Genomic DNA, 12,248 nt, shown 5'->3' with positions numbered 1-12,248 from the left:
GCGAAAGTTGATTTCTTCGTATGCGCTGCGCAGCGACACCGTGACCAAGGCAACACTGTACATTCAGCTTGATCACGGATCGCATAATTATAATTCACCGAGGTGGCCATAATGATAATGGATTTATGGGATAGAATTTGCAAGTGTGCAAATCACAGGCGCTCCTTAGCTGGGTAGTCTGCTAAGTAGATCGATTTTCGGATCGATCTATTGATCCCGTAGTCGATATGCCCGCCACTGCAACCTAAATATTCACAAGGTGTGCAACACAGTCACTCAAAAAACACACCACCCGATTTGTAAACTGGCCGTGCGCTCGCACAAAACATTCACAACTACACTCCCATATACCTAGTTGGATCACAAATTTAACCATCCCCTCAAAAATCACGCCGATGAATGTGTTACTCGCATCATCTTGAAGAAATCGGCCGTGTTTTTAGACCAAGCGCAGTGAAATGTGGCCTGCAGAATGATTCTACCATATGTAATTTTTTCCACAACTGATTGGCTAATCAACGGCCGAAACAAAGGTCATGGCAAAACGTCACTGATGTAGTATAGTTGAACCTATCAGCAGTGGAAAAAATGACGTCATATGGTAGAATCGTATGGGCCATCGTTTATCTGCAATGAACGAGGGAAGCATTTAGTTAGAGGCGAGATGACGTCATCAGTTAGTTTATGGATCAACCATTCCCTGCTTCGTACGAGTACGAGCCTCCTTGTATATATCATATCATGGAGTATTATCAATACCTTCATGAGAATTGATCACAGACTTATGGCAACTGACTGCAACTCCACCCCCACCCCCACCCCTCCGTACACCAAGTATAACGTGTTTATACGCAAGTTATTCAACGGTCCCTCCACAATGTGAGGGACCGTGATTATTCATGTCAGAAGTAAAATGAAGATTTTTGTAGATAAACACGCGCGACGCGGGCTCAGGCTCCCGGTGTCCAACGTTTTCGGTATTCCGGGCACGTTCGATGCAAAAATAGAGAATCTTTTTTTTTTTTGTGATAAAGCTCGTACAGCAGCAGAAGGAACAACAATCGGAGGTAAACAAACTACCTCCATGGAACAGCAAATAATAAAAGTTCCGCTGAAACAATGACAAAACTGACAAAGTTTGGAGATATGAAAGGTTTGTGAAAAGCATCGATGATCTAACAAATGCAAGAGAACGTGTTCCAGGTATTAATTTTCGGGAAGAAGACAAGTTTCAACTTGAAAACCAGGGTTTGAAAAGGTGATAATGACATTACATTATCAACATCCTTGCTTTTCCACATATTCATTCAACCCCCTCGCCCGATCGCTCTTCCGGTCTTTTGTTTAGCCGACACATCATTATTAATACAATAATCAAAAGAACCCCTATAAGCTCCAGAATCTGCAATCATGATGTGCGGCGGGGGGAAGGGGGGCTTATCGCCCTGACCAAATAACTCATTAACAGCTCATTTGACCGTTTTCTTTGAAATACCATGGATGTAAAAATCATCCATGGAAATACTATACTGAGATAGCCAGGGTAAAGTAATAGCGTGGAGCTATAAAAATGAAGGATCCTTACCTTTTTTTAACTTCATGGTAATAGGTACACACGGGGAGGATAATGAAAAAAGTTCAATATATGACATTTATTGATCATATTCATAACGTCTGGACGAATAATGCCTGCAGTACCCTGTACAATTTCTTTACCCTCGCCACGGTCCATCGCCATCTGTGTATAGTTTTTCAAAGAAAACAGTCCATATCTATTAACTGCTCTTCCCTAATGCCGTTCATTGATTTGACCTAGCATATTGACCCTGGGTCTCGCTCCAGGGTCTATGGTTCTGCCGATCACCAACGCAGGAGCTAATCGCCCTGACCAAACAACTCGTTAGCAGCTCATAAGTTAAAAGACGGAAGGAAGTTTTCAGGGAAAAATGCAGTTTCGAAGAGTTAGGTGACGTAAAATTTCCATCTCAAGAGACAAAACACTGCTAGGACATATACTTTTTAATGGTTCTGTCAATGTGAGTCGTTTTCCCTGGAACTGTCCCAAGGGATTTAAATCCTCCCATAGTGTATGAAAGCTTGACAACCTAGCCAATCATGCTGGTTCACGTATTATTGGCATGGTAGATAGATAGATATCCCTGGGAAAAGGCTCGAAAAAGACACCTTCTGATTTAGGCACTAACACATTGACGTAATCAACGAAGTTAATACGCACTGATTAAATTTGCATCTTCGAATTTGTACCGTTCGCTTCCATCCCGTGTTTTCCTCTCTGTTACAATTGCATTTATCAGGTTATGACATGTTATATGACAATTATCACGAGTTCAACGCCTGCATCTGATATCAAATGTGGGACAATCTGCTCGGTCATCCCATGGACGTGCGTCTCGAGATTATGATCTACGGAATCTTGGAACATTTGCATATAATACCATAACCAGTCGTTTCAAACACCTACATTTGCCACACGGAGTATACACAAAACAAACGAAAACTACAGAATGTTTGACACCCTGTAAACCCCCTTAACATGACTTTAGCATGTGTGAAGCTAAATTATACGGAACATACGTATTGAAATTCCGGAAATAGTTTGACCACACATTTATACAGTGTCTTGTCATTTGTTCAAATACTTAAATAAACACTTTCTCTATCATAATGCCCGTTGTATGGTGCGGACTTAATGGCGCCAAAGGTGTAAATTTAAAACACCACTCAGGATTTTAAATAAAAAGACTTTAAAAAACTGTGTATCTTCACTTCCTGAGATCGACAATTGTATGCATTGTGTCAGCAATTTCTTTTGTTTGACGTCTTTGTGTTGACATAATTTACGACTAGAACTTAACAATTAACCGAGGGATTCGCTTCAGTGCTGTTTTTGTACATATCGAAGTTAGGTTTGGTTCAAGTCGGTGATTTTTTCGAACAAAATATAATATATTTGCAACAGCTTCTCTTGTATCTCTTCTATTTCATAAAAAAAACTATTTGAAATTTGGCAGCCCGGGTCAGGTTCTCGATCGAACGCGTTGCATTCGAGTCTGCGCAGTAGCGAGTTAGTTTCGGATGAACCTCGCCTGTATCACGTTCACCTCGCTCACGCCTTTAATATGGAACCAGAACACAATAATGATCGCGTTCACCCCCACCACTCAAACATTGAGAAACCACAGCTTTCAAGCAAGGCTAAGTTCAGTCACAGTCACCTGTGGTCGGTCTATTCCGCTTGGCGTCTATACCCCCATAGACGTGTGTACATATGCCTGAGAAGAATTATCGACAATGTACAATACCCAGTGTTGAAGACTAAACATTTCACACTTCATCCTGCTGGCCACGTATTTCGAATACAGCAATGGAGAAAGACAGCAATGGAGAAAGACAGTCGCCTGCGGCGGAGACCCATTCACGACTAAATCTTTCAGTCTAAAAGTATCAGCGCATTATATTTTTAATATATCTCTTGATGCGGTGTGCAAAATGCCAACTATTCAGTGTTATGCAACGTAACATTTTGCATTGCTGACGTTGCGCGTCACTGCCTTTAAAGCCCCCACTCAATTATCAGATTTATCTAATATAAATATTATGTACTTGATAAAATATTCAATGGAAAACAAAAGAATGACAAACTGTTAATGAGCTAATGACACATTTGCTAATGCGAGAACCTGGGATTGAGAAGGGCGCCTTTTTAACTACACACGATCGATCCCTCGACAGTATAACAGTTTGTGGAGGGACCGTGAACCAAGGAGATCTAAAAACAACCTTGTTTAAATTCAGTCATTGTAAACATTTGCCGTTATCCATTTCTATACGGCATAACAACAACCGTCACGAAAATACGTATTGTAGATTTCAGTCAAAGAAATTGTAACCCCACAAGGACACGTTTGTGAAGCATGAACAATCTGTTATATAATAGTTGGATTACTTGTCTGCTTCGAAAACTGCCGTTGGCTGCGCTGTGCTAAAGAATCCAGGTTTTAATACGAAAGCCAGTACTTCTACTATGCTTTTGTGAGTTTTCGATTACCACACCATACCATACCGAAAATATTGAGTGGTGCCAGACTTCTGCGATCAAACTTTCAGTCCATACATATAATACATGAACTTTTCAAAGAGAGGACACGGTCCATCGAGGCATGGCTGCCATTGCATTATGAGTGGACATTTTGACATGGGGAGGCTTTGGAAGACTGATGAGGTAGTATTATATCTTTTTTAACCTGATCCATTGTACTTTTTTCCATTCTCCCCTTTTTTGTCAAATCTTCCCTGGCTGATTTTTTTATTGACATCGTGCTGGGAATTTTTTTTTTTTTTTTTTTTTTTTTTGCGCAAATCTTCAAGACCCCCAGGATATCGAATGGGCCACCCCTTAAAAGAAGAAATTGATTGAAAGTCATCTTCGACTGATGGAAGTCGAAACACGATGTCCTCTCGCGGCTCAGCCGCTCGTGGTTCTATACACGGCTAATGCCACCGTAAATGAAATGTTTACAGCGGCCCTCACCGTGTGTCGAACCCCAAACGACTCGTGTCTCTCAGAAGGAAATATAGAAGTACCCCTGGTAGTTTTAGGTACCCATTGAGACCAAACGAGGATTTGATCACAGCTCTCCTCGTCTGTGGTAGAAGTCAAATTGTTATCGAGCGCGGTGATGACTATTTTCATTGAACGAGGTTACCTGGCACAGGGGAAGACACCTTGTCACACCTTCATAAACGTCACGGTCGACAAGAAGTCGGGCATTTTTTCCCAGAAATGCATTTGCAATTATGTTCTGATCATGCGCTCTCCTAGGTTTGCAATCAGCTTCAGATTCGGATTCGGAACCAGACTATGCAGTTTTTTTTGTCTTCTAGTTCGTTTATCCACACAATTTAACAGGCTAGCGAATAGCGCAACTTTCTCTAGTTCTTGACATGTTCGAAAATCCCATTTCTCTCGTTCAAGTGCATTCTTGAACTTGCAAATATAAATACTTTTATAAGAATTTCTTTTTATACGTCTTTTGTTTTTGTACAGTTTAGGGTATGTAGTAGAAGAGTTTTATATACTATTAGGGTAGGTCGGTTTATCGGAATTATATGTTTTATATGTCCATGGCAACGTGAACTATTTAACTAATTGTTGAGGATAGCTAATAAAGGATTTTGAACTGTATTGTCGTTCATGTTTTCTGTATATGAACGTTTTTCGTTATACCAGCCCGTAAATACTCATATAAGTAAACGTTACACAAAACTGTGACGATCACACAAAATAAAAATTTTAATTTTTTGCTATTGAAGAAACGTTCGCTTTACAAAGTTGATAACGACTCGACAAGTTTTATTAAAATTAATCCCTTCCATTTATTTAATTTACATATTTGATTAAATTCACAGACTGGAAATTAGGTTAGCGATACACCTGAGACCAAACATTGCTGAAAACACAGTTTACCGTATTGAAAAGTTTCATAGTATCACAGTCCCATAGAGGGACTGTGATAATATGTTGGCTATCCCCTGTAGAGGGCGTAATTCTCGTCACTCCTCACTTGGTATATATAGTTAACGCGTACCGACACCGTCACTTTCTGTCACCTTCACAGACTTGAACTTCGGTTAGCGATTCACCTGAGACCAAAAATTATTGAGAACACAGTTTACTGAATCGAAAAGTTTCATATAAGTTGGCTATCCCCCACAGAGGGCGTACTTCTGGTAACTCCTCACGGTATGTCCATCGTTCGCACACGGTTACCTTCTGTCGATGAAGGTAAACCTAGCCGGCTGATCTGGTGCGTGTGGTACACATGTCTTGATGCCCATTTTCTCATGGTTCCATTCGATGCGGAAATTTTGGACCAGCTGAAACGCGGAAAGAAATTATTTATGAGGCAGACCCATTCGAAAAACAGTGAGTTGTCCTTGCGCAATAGAATTAATACTTATCAGCTCAAATTGTCTGATTGCAATGTGAAATTATTATGTATGACAGATTACTATGTAGACATGCTTTCAAGATTTCGGAAATTTGTGACGCTACCCCGGGCGACGAGGTACCTCGTCGCGGCTCCTTTCGTGGCATTTTCATGGCCACGTGACGCCAAAAATATATAGAAAGCAGGATTACATGCTACCTTGGTGAGCAGTATCTGAAGCTCTTGTTCAGCTACCCGTCTACCGAGACACATCATGGGTCCATAGCCGAAGGGCAGCACCAGGAGCGGGCTGAGCCTGTGGAGGCCTCGGTTTTCTCGCAGCCAACGTTCGGGCTGAAACTTGTCAGGCTCCGAACAATATTCCGGCAGCATCCCTGCTATCGTCAGAGCCCGAACGAGCACCTAGTCAACGGAAGACAAACACAGGCTTATTAGGGATAATTCAAATAAGACATCGGCCGGCGGGCGGGGAAAAAAACCGACGTTGACACGTACTGAACTGGCATTTGAAACCCATTACATAGGTCGTAAATATCATGAATAAAATTATGTATTAGCGATTATATTACAGCTTTTTCAATAGCAGTGACTTTCTGTGATGTCGTACCCTCAGATTTTTACTGATAATGTATCCGATTAATAGTAATCCGGGCTGCCAATGGCCTAATCTGGCCCCTAGTCTTGTCTGACGAATTTATCATAACATGAAACAAAATGATACACGTAATAGACGCAATGCGCCGACCCCTGACCCCTTACTCTTACCCTGACGCTGGGCTATACAATGGATTTGTGGCGCCAGGACTTATTTTAACTTTAAACTGTGTGTAAACTATGTAGGCCTATAATACAAACTAAATTCCAGTCGGAGTTTAAGCGAGTCCCGGCGCCCCCCCCCCCCAGGACACCGCGACATTGGCACTATAGGCATTATCGGATAATATTTTCTAAGTTATCTAAGTTAGAGTCTAATATTAGACGAGTTGGGAAGAGGCAGATGCCCGACATGCTGTTTTATCGGATAATATCCGATAAAATCGATAATATCGTCTAAAATCTAAGTTAGAGTCTAAAATTAGACGGGGAGGCAAGATGCAGATGCCCGACATGCTGTTTTATCGGATAATATCCGATAAAATCGATAATATCGTCTAAACTCTAAGTTAGAGTCTTGTATTAGACGAGTGGGGAAGAGGCAGATGCCAGACATGCTCTTTTATTAGATAATATAGTTGCCACTTCACTACCCGTCTAATATTACACTCTAACTTAGATTTTAGACGATATTATCGATTTTATCGGATATTATCCGATAAAACAGCATGTCGGGCATCAGCCATACCTCACTCGTCTAATATTAGACACTAACATCTAAGTTAGAGTCTAATATTAGACGAGTTGGGAAGAGGCAGATGCCCGACATGCTGTTTTATCGGATAATATCCGATAAAATCGATAATATCGTCTAAAATCTAAGTTAGAGTCTAATATTAGACGAGTGGGGAAGAGGCAGATGCCCGACATGCTGTTTTATCGGATAATATCCGATAAAATAGATAATATCGTCTAAAATCTAAGTTAGAGTCTAATATTAGACGAGTGAGAAAGAGGCAGATGCCCAACATGCTGTTTTATCGGATAATATCCGATAAAATCGATAATATCGTCTAAAATCTAAGTTAGAGTCTAATATTAGACGAGTGGGCAAGAGGCAGATGCCCGACATGCTGTTTTATCGGATAATATCCGATAAAATCGATAATATCGTCTAAAATCTAAGTTAGAGTCTAATATTAGAAGCAGATGGGTGGAAAATTCTAAAAACGCTGTTTTATCGGATAAAATCGATAATATTATCCCTATTAGATCACTTTGGTCTCATGTTCCTGGAACTCTCTAACTTAGAAATTTTAGACGATATTATCCGATAATAAAGAAAAAGCCTATGTCGCGCCTTCATGCCCCCCCCCCCCCCGTCTTCGACAAGGAAATGAATTTCGCATGCCGCAAGCTCCAGTATTATCCAAGACCCTACGCTAAAAAGACCCAACGCTAAAAGTGAGATTTCGATATGTTTTAATATAAGGCACAGCACAAACGTTCTACTTCCGAATTCAGGCCAATGTGGTTTGATCATGGAGGCCCCCCCCCGGGGTCAGGCCGATACGGTTTACCTTTGTAATTGAGTATATGTTCTACAAACTAATGCGACATATTCTGATGACTTGAAAACCTAAACGAGCGGTGTTCGCCCTCCGATAGAGTGTCCCTTTTTAAACCTACAAGCCATTAATGTCGTAAACAACGTCACCTATTTCCGATCCGTGACTTGAATTGTTCATAAAGCTTGAACTCCCGACGATGGCGCATTTGTTGTACGCAGGGCTGCGACAGCAAGTCGATGAAAGATCCGGCGGGAAGTAGTCGGCGACGCCGCCTTCTTTCAAAACACTGCTGTTCCTGTTCAGAAAGCCCGCATGGGCTTTGGTGAAGAGAGTACACAGGACATCGGATGACGTAGCGTTCACTCTACCTTTCAACCTTTGCAGCGTATCTTGGAACATGGGTTTTTGGCTTTTCGCTTACCCTGTGAAACCTTGACAGTCGCATTCGTCCTTGGCGTGGTCCTTAAAACTGTGTGGCGGTCTGCTCCGAAATTCGCCGGCGGTAAACGATTTCGACAGGTAGTGGCAGACCGACACAGGTAGTGTGTATTCAGTATTGTCGACCCTGAAGTCCATGATTATAAACATCGCCGTCAGGAGAAGTGTAACACACATCAAGACACTAATACACTTTCGAACAGGCAAGCTCCTCATAACTGCAAAAGGGCCCTCTGCTGTTGGAAATTAAACGGGCTGCAAGTCGCACAGCCTTAAATTTCACTCCGTTCGATAAATAGGCGATTCCTCAGCAGCTTGTGTTTTCATGCAAGTTTTCTAAAAATGGCAACTATAGAATAAGGTGCAGGTTCTTCCCATACAATAGGATTTCATATCAACCTTTCAACCATAGGTAACCGTTGAGATATCTCTCTCTCTCTCTCTCTCTCTCTCTCTCTCTCTCTCTCTCTCTCAGATGACGGTAACAATTACTCAATAACTTAATAATATGTTGTTTGTACTTGCCTTGTCTGTCTGTACTGAGAGCACATGGCTTGACATAAGATTAGTAAGCTGCCCTTGGAGGCTGCGCCATTACTAATTTACACTTACAGTTTTCAAACAAAATTGATCATTTTCAACACAAGGTTCGGCGGATGTGATGGACGAAGTTTGCTACAGAAGTTGGTCATTTCTGAGCCACGGGAAAAAAACGCAGAATTTTCAGATACACTTTTTAGAATTCAACTTAAAGTTTTCAGCTTTCCACTCCCTGTGGTTTCTCGCCTGATGACAAACGCCCTGTGGTATTAGGCAAGAGTGATCTCCGACCGGTCCAATCTAATTCTTGTATGTCAGCGGCAAAGACCTGCCTGCAGATTGTTTTAACAGAGACGTTCACCAACAAGGAAGGATTTCACAAGGCCGCGGTCAGTCAAGCAGCGGCGATTTAGTTTGAACAATTTCTGCACGCATGCATACTGTTCAGCGCATATACGCCTTGCCACAAAACTGGGCAGGTATCTCGAGCCTGAAGTGCCTGGATTAAATGTATCATTCCTAAAAGTTTTTTTCTGAAATTTATACAGACAAGATCAACTTAACAAATATCAAAAGTATATGACAAAGAATGCTTTTTAATAAACGTGGCCTTGAATAGCCATTGTGTAAAGTGCATTCTACATCAGTTTTGTACAAGACTTTAAAACTTACCTTGAAATATTCTTTTGTCACGTTATTCACATATCGAATAGGTTTTTCCCATCACAAGATCAGCAGTACTATTACTAATCGCCTTATTAACTAATATGTAACAGGTCTGACCTGAGAGCGAGCGCAGCGTAGTATATCGTCATTGATGTTTTTAGGCAATAGCATGCTAATTTCTGTGTTTGATGCATGATTCATAACTTAGCGATTGACTCGTTGAGGTTGAATTGTTATCAATTGTTTTCTAGAATAACATTTATAGCAATTTAACTCGGAAATGCCAAGTTCACTAACGAAAATTATTTAAAACTGGTAAATTATATGATTCCGATCAGTTCATTATATTAAACAGGGGCGGGAACAGAGGCAGTCTAATGTAAAACACGTACTTTTTTTTTTTTTGTATTTTATGAATTTTTTTATTGAGGTCTTCAATAATGCTTACAACACTTGTAGAAATGTGATTACAGTTCTATCAAATCATGAAGGTAGGAGAAAATCACCTCCATGATCAAACCTTATACAGTAAAATCAAACATACCAATAAGTCCTTTTATATGAGAGTCTCAGAGATACAATATCATTAAATTCTAGAATGGATTATTCATTACGATGTGAAGTAGGAATAAGTGTTTTCAGAACACCTCCCCATTTTTGTTGTGAGAGCTTAATTTGTTCTTTTTATTGCCAAATAGTATTCTACCTTCTGAATAGTTTGTAAATATTTTTGAAAACCAAAAGGTCAGGTTTTTTATTGTCAAATTTGGCCAGATAGATGTGTCTTTTGGCAACCAATATCAAAAAGTTGATCAATATAGAGTATTTCACATCACCAATTATAATTTGACTAGCTTCTGGTAACATGTTTAGTCCTGCTTTACTACCCCACAGTCTTAGAAAACCATCCCAAAACTCAGCTACATATCTACAGTTGTAGAAAAGGTGTAACAGTGTTTCATCTTCTTCTTTACAGAATGTACATTTGCTAGATACAACTCGGGGTGGTTTCATTTTACATAGTGAATAATTTGTAGGCAGAATGTTGTGCAGAATCTTAAATTGAAATTCTCTAAGTTTTGTGTCAATTGTTACCCTAAAAGGAAGAGCGTAGAGTGTAGACCAACAATTAATGTGTTTGTTAAATATAAAATTGAAATAAAATTCTGATTTTGGGCTAATAAAGTACTGATTTACAATATGCTTTGTAACAATTTTTGTTGTACAGCAGTTAACTTCTATGGAGAGATTGTCGAAACTGATTTTTGTTTGCAGTTCTGGAACAGAGAAATTTCTAATATACTCTATGTCTTTCCATTTAGCTGGAATGGCCGTCATCAAACCAAACCATTTCAAAATAGATGATTGTGGGACTCCCTTTTCTCTCACCTCATTCCAGTCCAGAAATTTACCATTGTTTTTGAAAAGTTGCCCAACATAAATAAAACCACAATTATAGAATTCTGGGAAATAAACTGATTTCCCTCCAAAGAGAATGTTCTTGTTGTTCCATATGACTTGACTCAAACTTTCATCTTCATTTGTTTCATTCTTGTTACCATTGTAGTCAGACCACACAGAAAGCATAGTGTAAAAGAAACCAGAGATTTTGACATGTAGCTTTTTAAGGTCAAAATTACATTTTAAAAGTAAATCAATGTTACCAAGATTTCCTATCTTTTTTAAAAAAATTTTCCATGGATGGTTCACATTTTCATCACACAAGCGTCTAACCCAATTTAGTTTTTGAGCTTTATAAATAGCTTTAAGGTCTGGCATGGATAGACCACCCTTTTCAATTTCTCCAATAACAGTTTGTCTACAAATTTTATCGGGACCTTTCCATAAAAACTTGTACAAAAGTTTGTTTTAAAACACGTACTTGATATTCCCGTCGGTAGCTAGCTCTCAGCACACTATTTTTAATTCTCGCGTGAGTTGACCGTTCGTTCTCGCGAGAGTAGGCTTGTTTCAAAATGGCGGCGCCTAGTGATGACCGATCCGGGCCTTCAAAAGTGATCGAAAATAGTCATTTTGAAACAAATTTCACATTTTCTTTGGAACAGAGAGATTCTTTTGTCGGCAATACACATTGTCGAGTAGTTTTTGTGGTAGATGATATCTTTAATTTCACACAATCCGTGTGAAAGTATTCAAAATGGCCGCCTCCATGGAACTGTGCTCTCTTTTCAAACTCGTAGGTATATAGAGATTCCATTCTAAATTTCTTGTACACGCATTAGTCTTAATGCTCGCTTCGCGAACGGCCTTCGGCCGCTCTCGCTGCGCTCGCTATCATAGAATTATATATTGTTGCTGTCGACAAAATTTATTGAAATACTTTCACAATTGTGATTCCTTCTCTTTCCAACCGCGTAATCAGACAGACCTGAACTCTTTTGTCAGAACACATCATGCAGGAATAACTCTGTGCAGTCGTCTGTTCGTAGTAGAAAGTATATCTCCG

At 40.0% G+C, this 12,248-nt stretch overlaps 1 long non-coding RNA gene across 1 annotated transcript; it reads right to left on the bottom strand.

The window, feature by feature from the left end:
• Positions 1-5,357: 5,357 nt before the first annotated feature.
• Positions 5,358-8,983, bottom strand: LOC139137171 (uncharacterized). Its single transcript, XR_011553332.1, has 3 exons — positions 8,284-8,983; positions 6,171-6,374; positions 5,358-5,898 (listed from the first exon to the last, which is right to left on the bottom strand). It is a non-coding gene; the product is annotated as an uncharacterized lncRNA (long non-coding RNA).
• Between the last annotated feature and the right edge of the window lie 3,265 nt (positions 8,984-12,248).

This window comes from Ptychodera flava, chromosome 7 (genome assembly GCF_041260155.1).
Source record: "Ptychodera flava strain L36383 chromosome 7, AS_Pfla_20210202, whole genome shotgun sequence".
Classification (NCBI taxonomy): Eukaryota; Metazoa; Hemichordata; class Enteropneusta; family Ptychoderidae; genus Ptychodera; species Ptychodera flava.
Note: the sequence above shows the minus strand (reverse complement) of the source record. Positions and strands in the feature narration are given on the sequence as shown.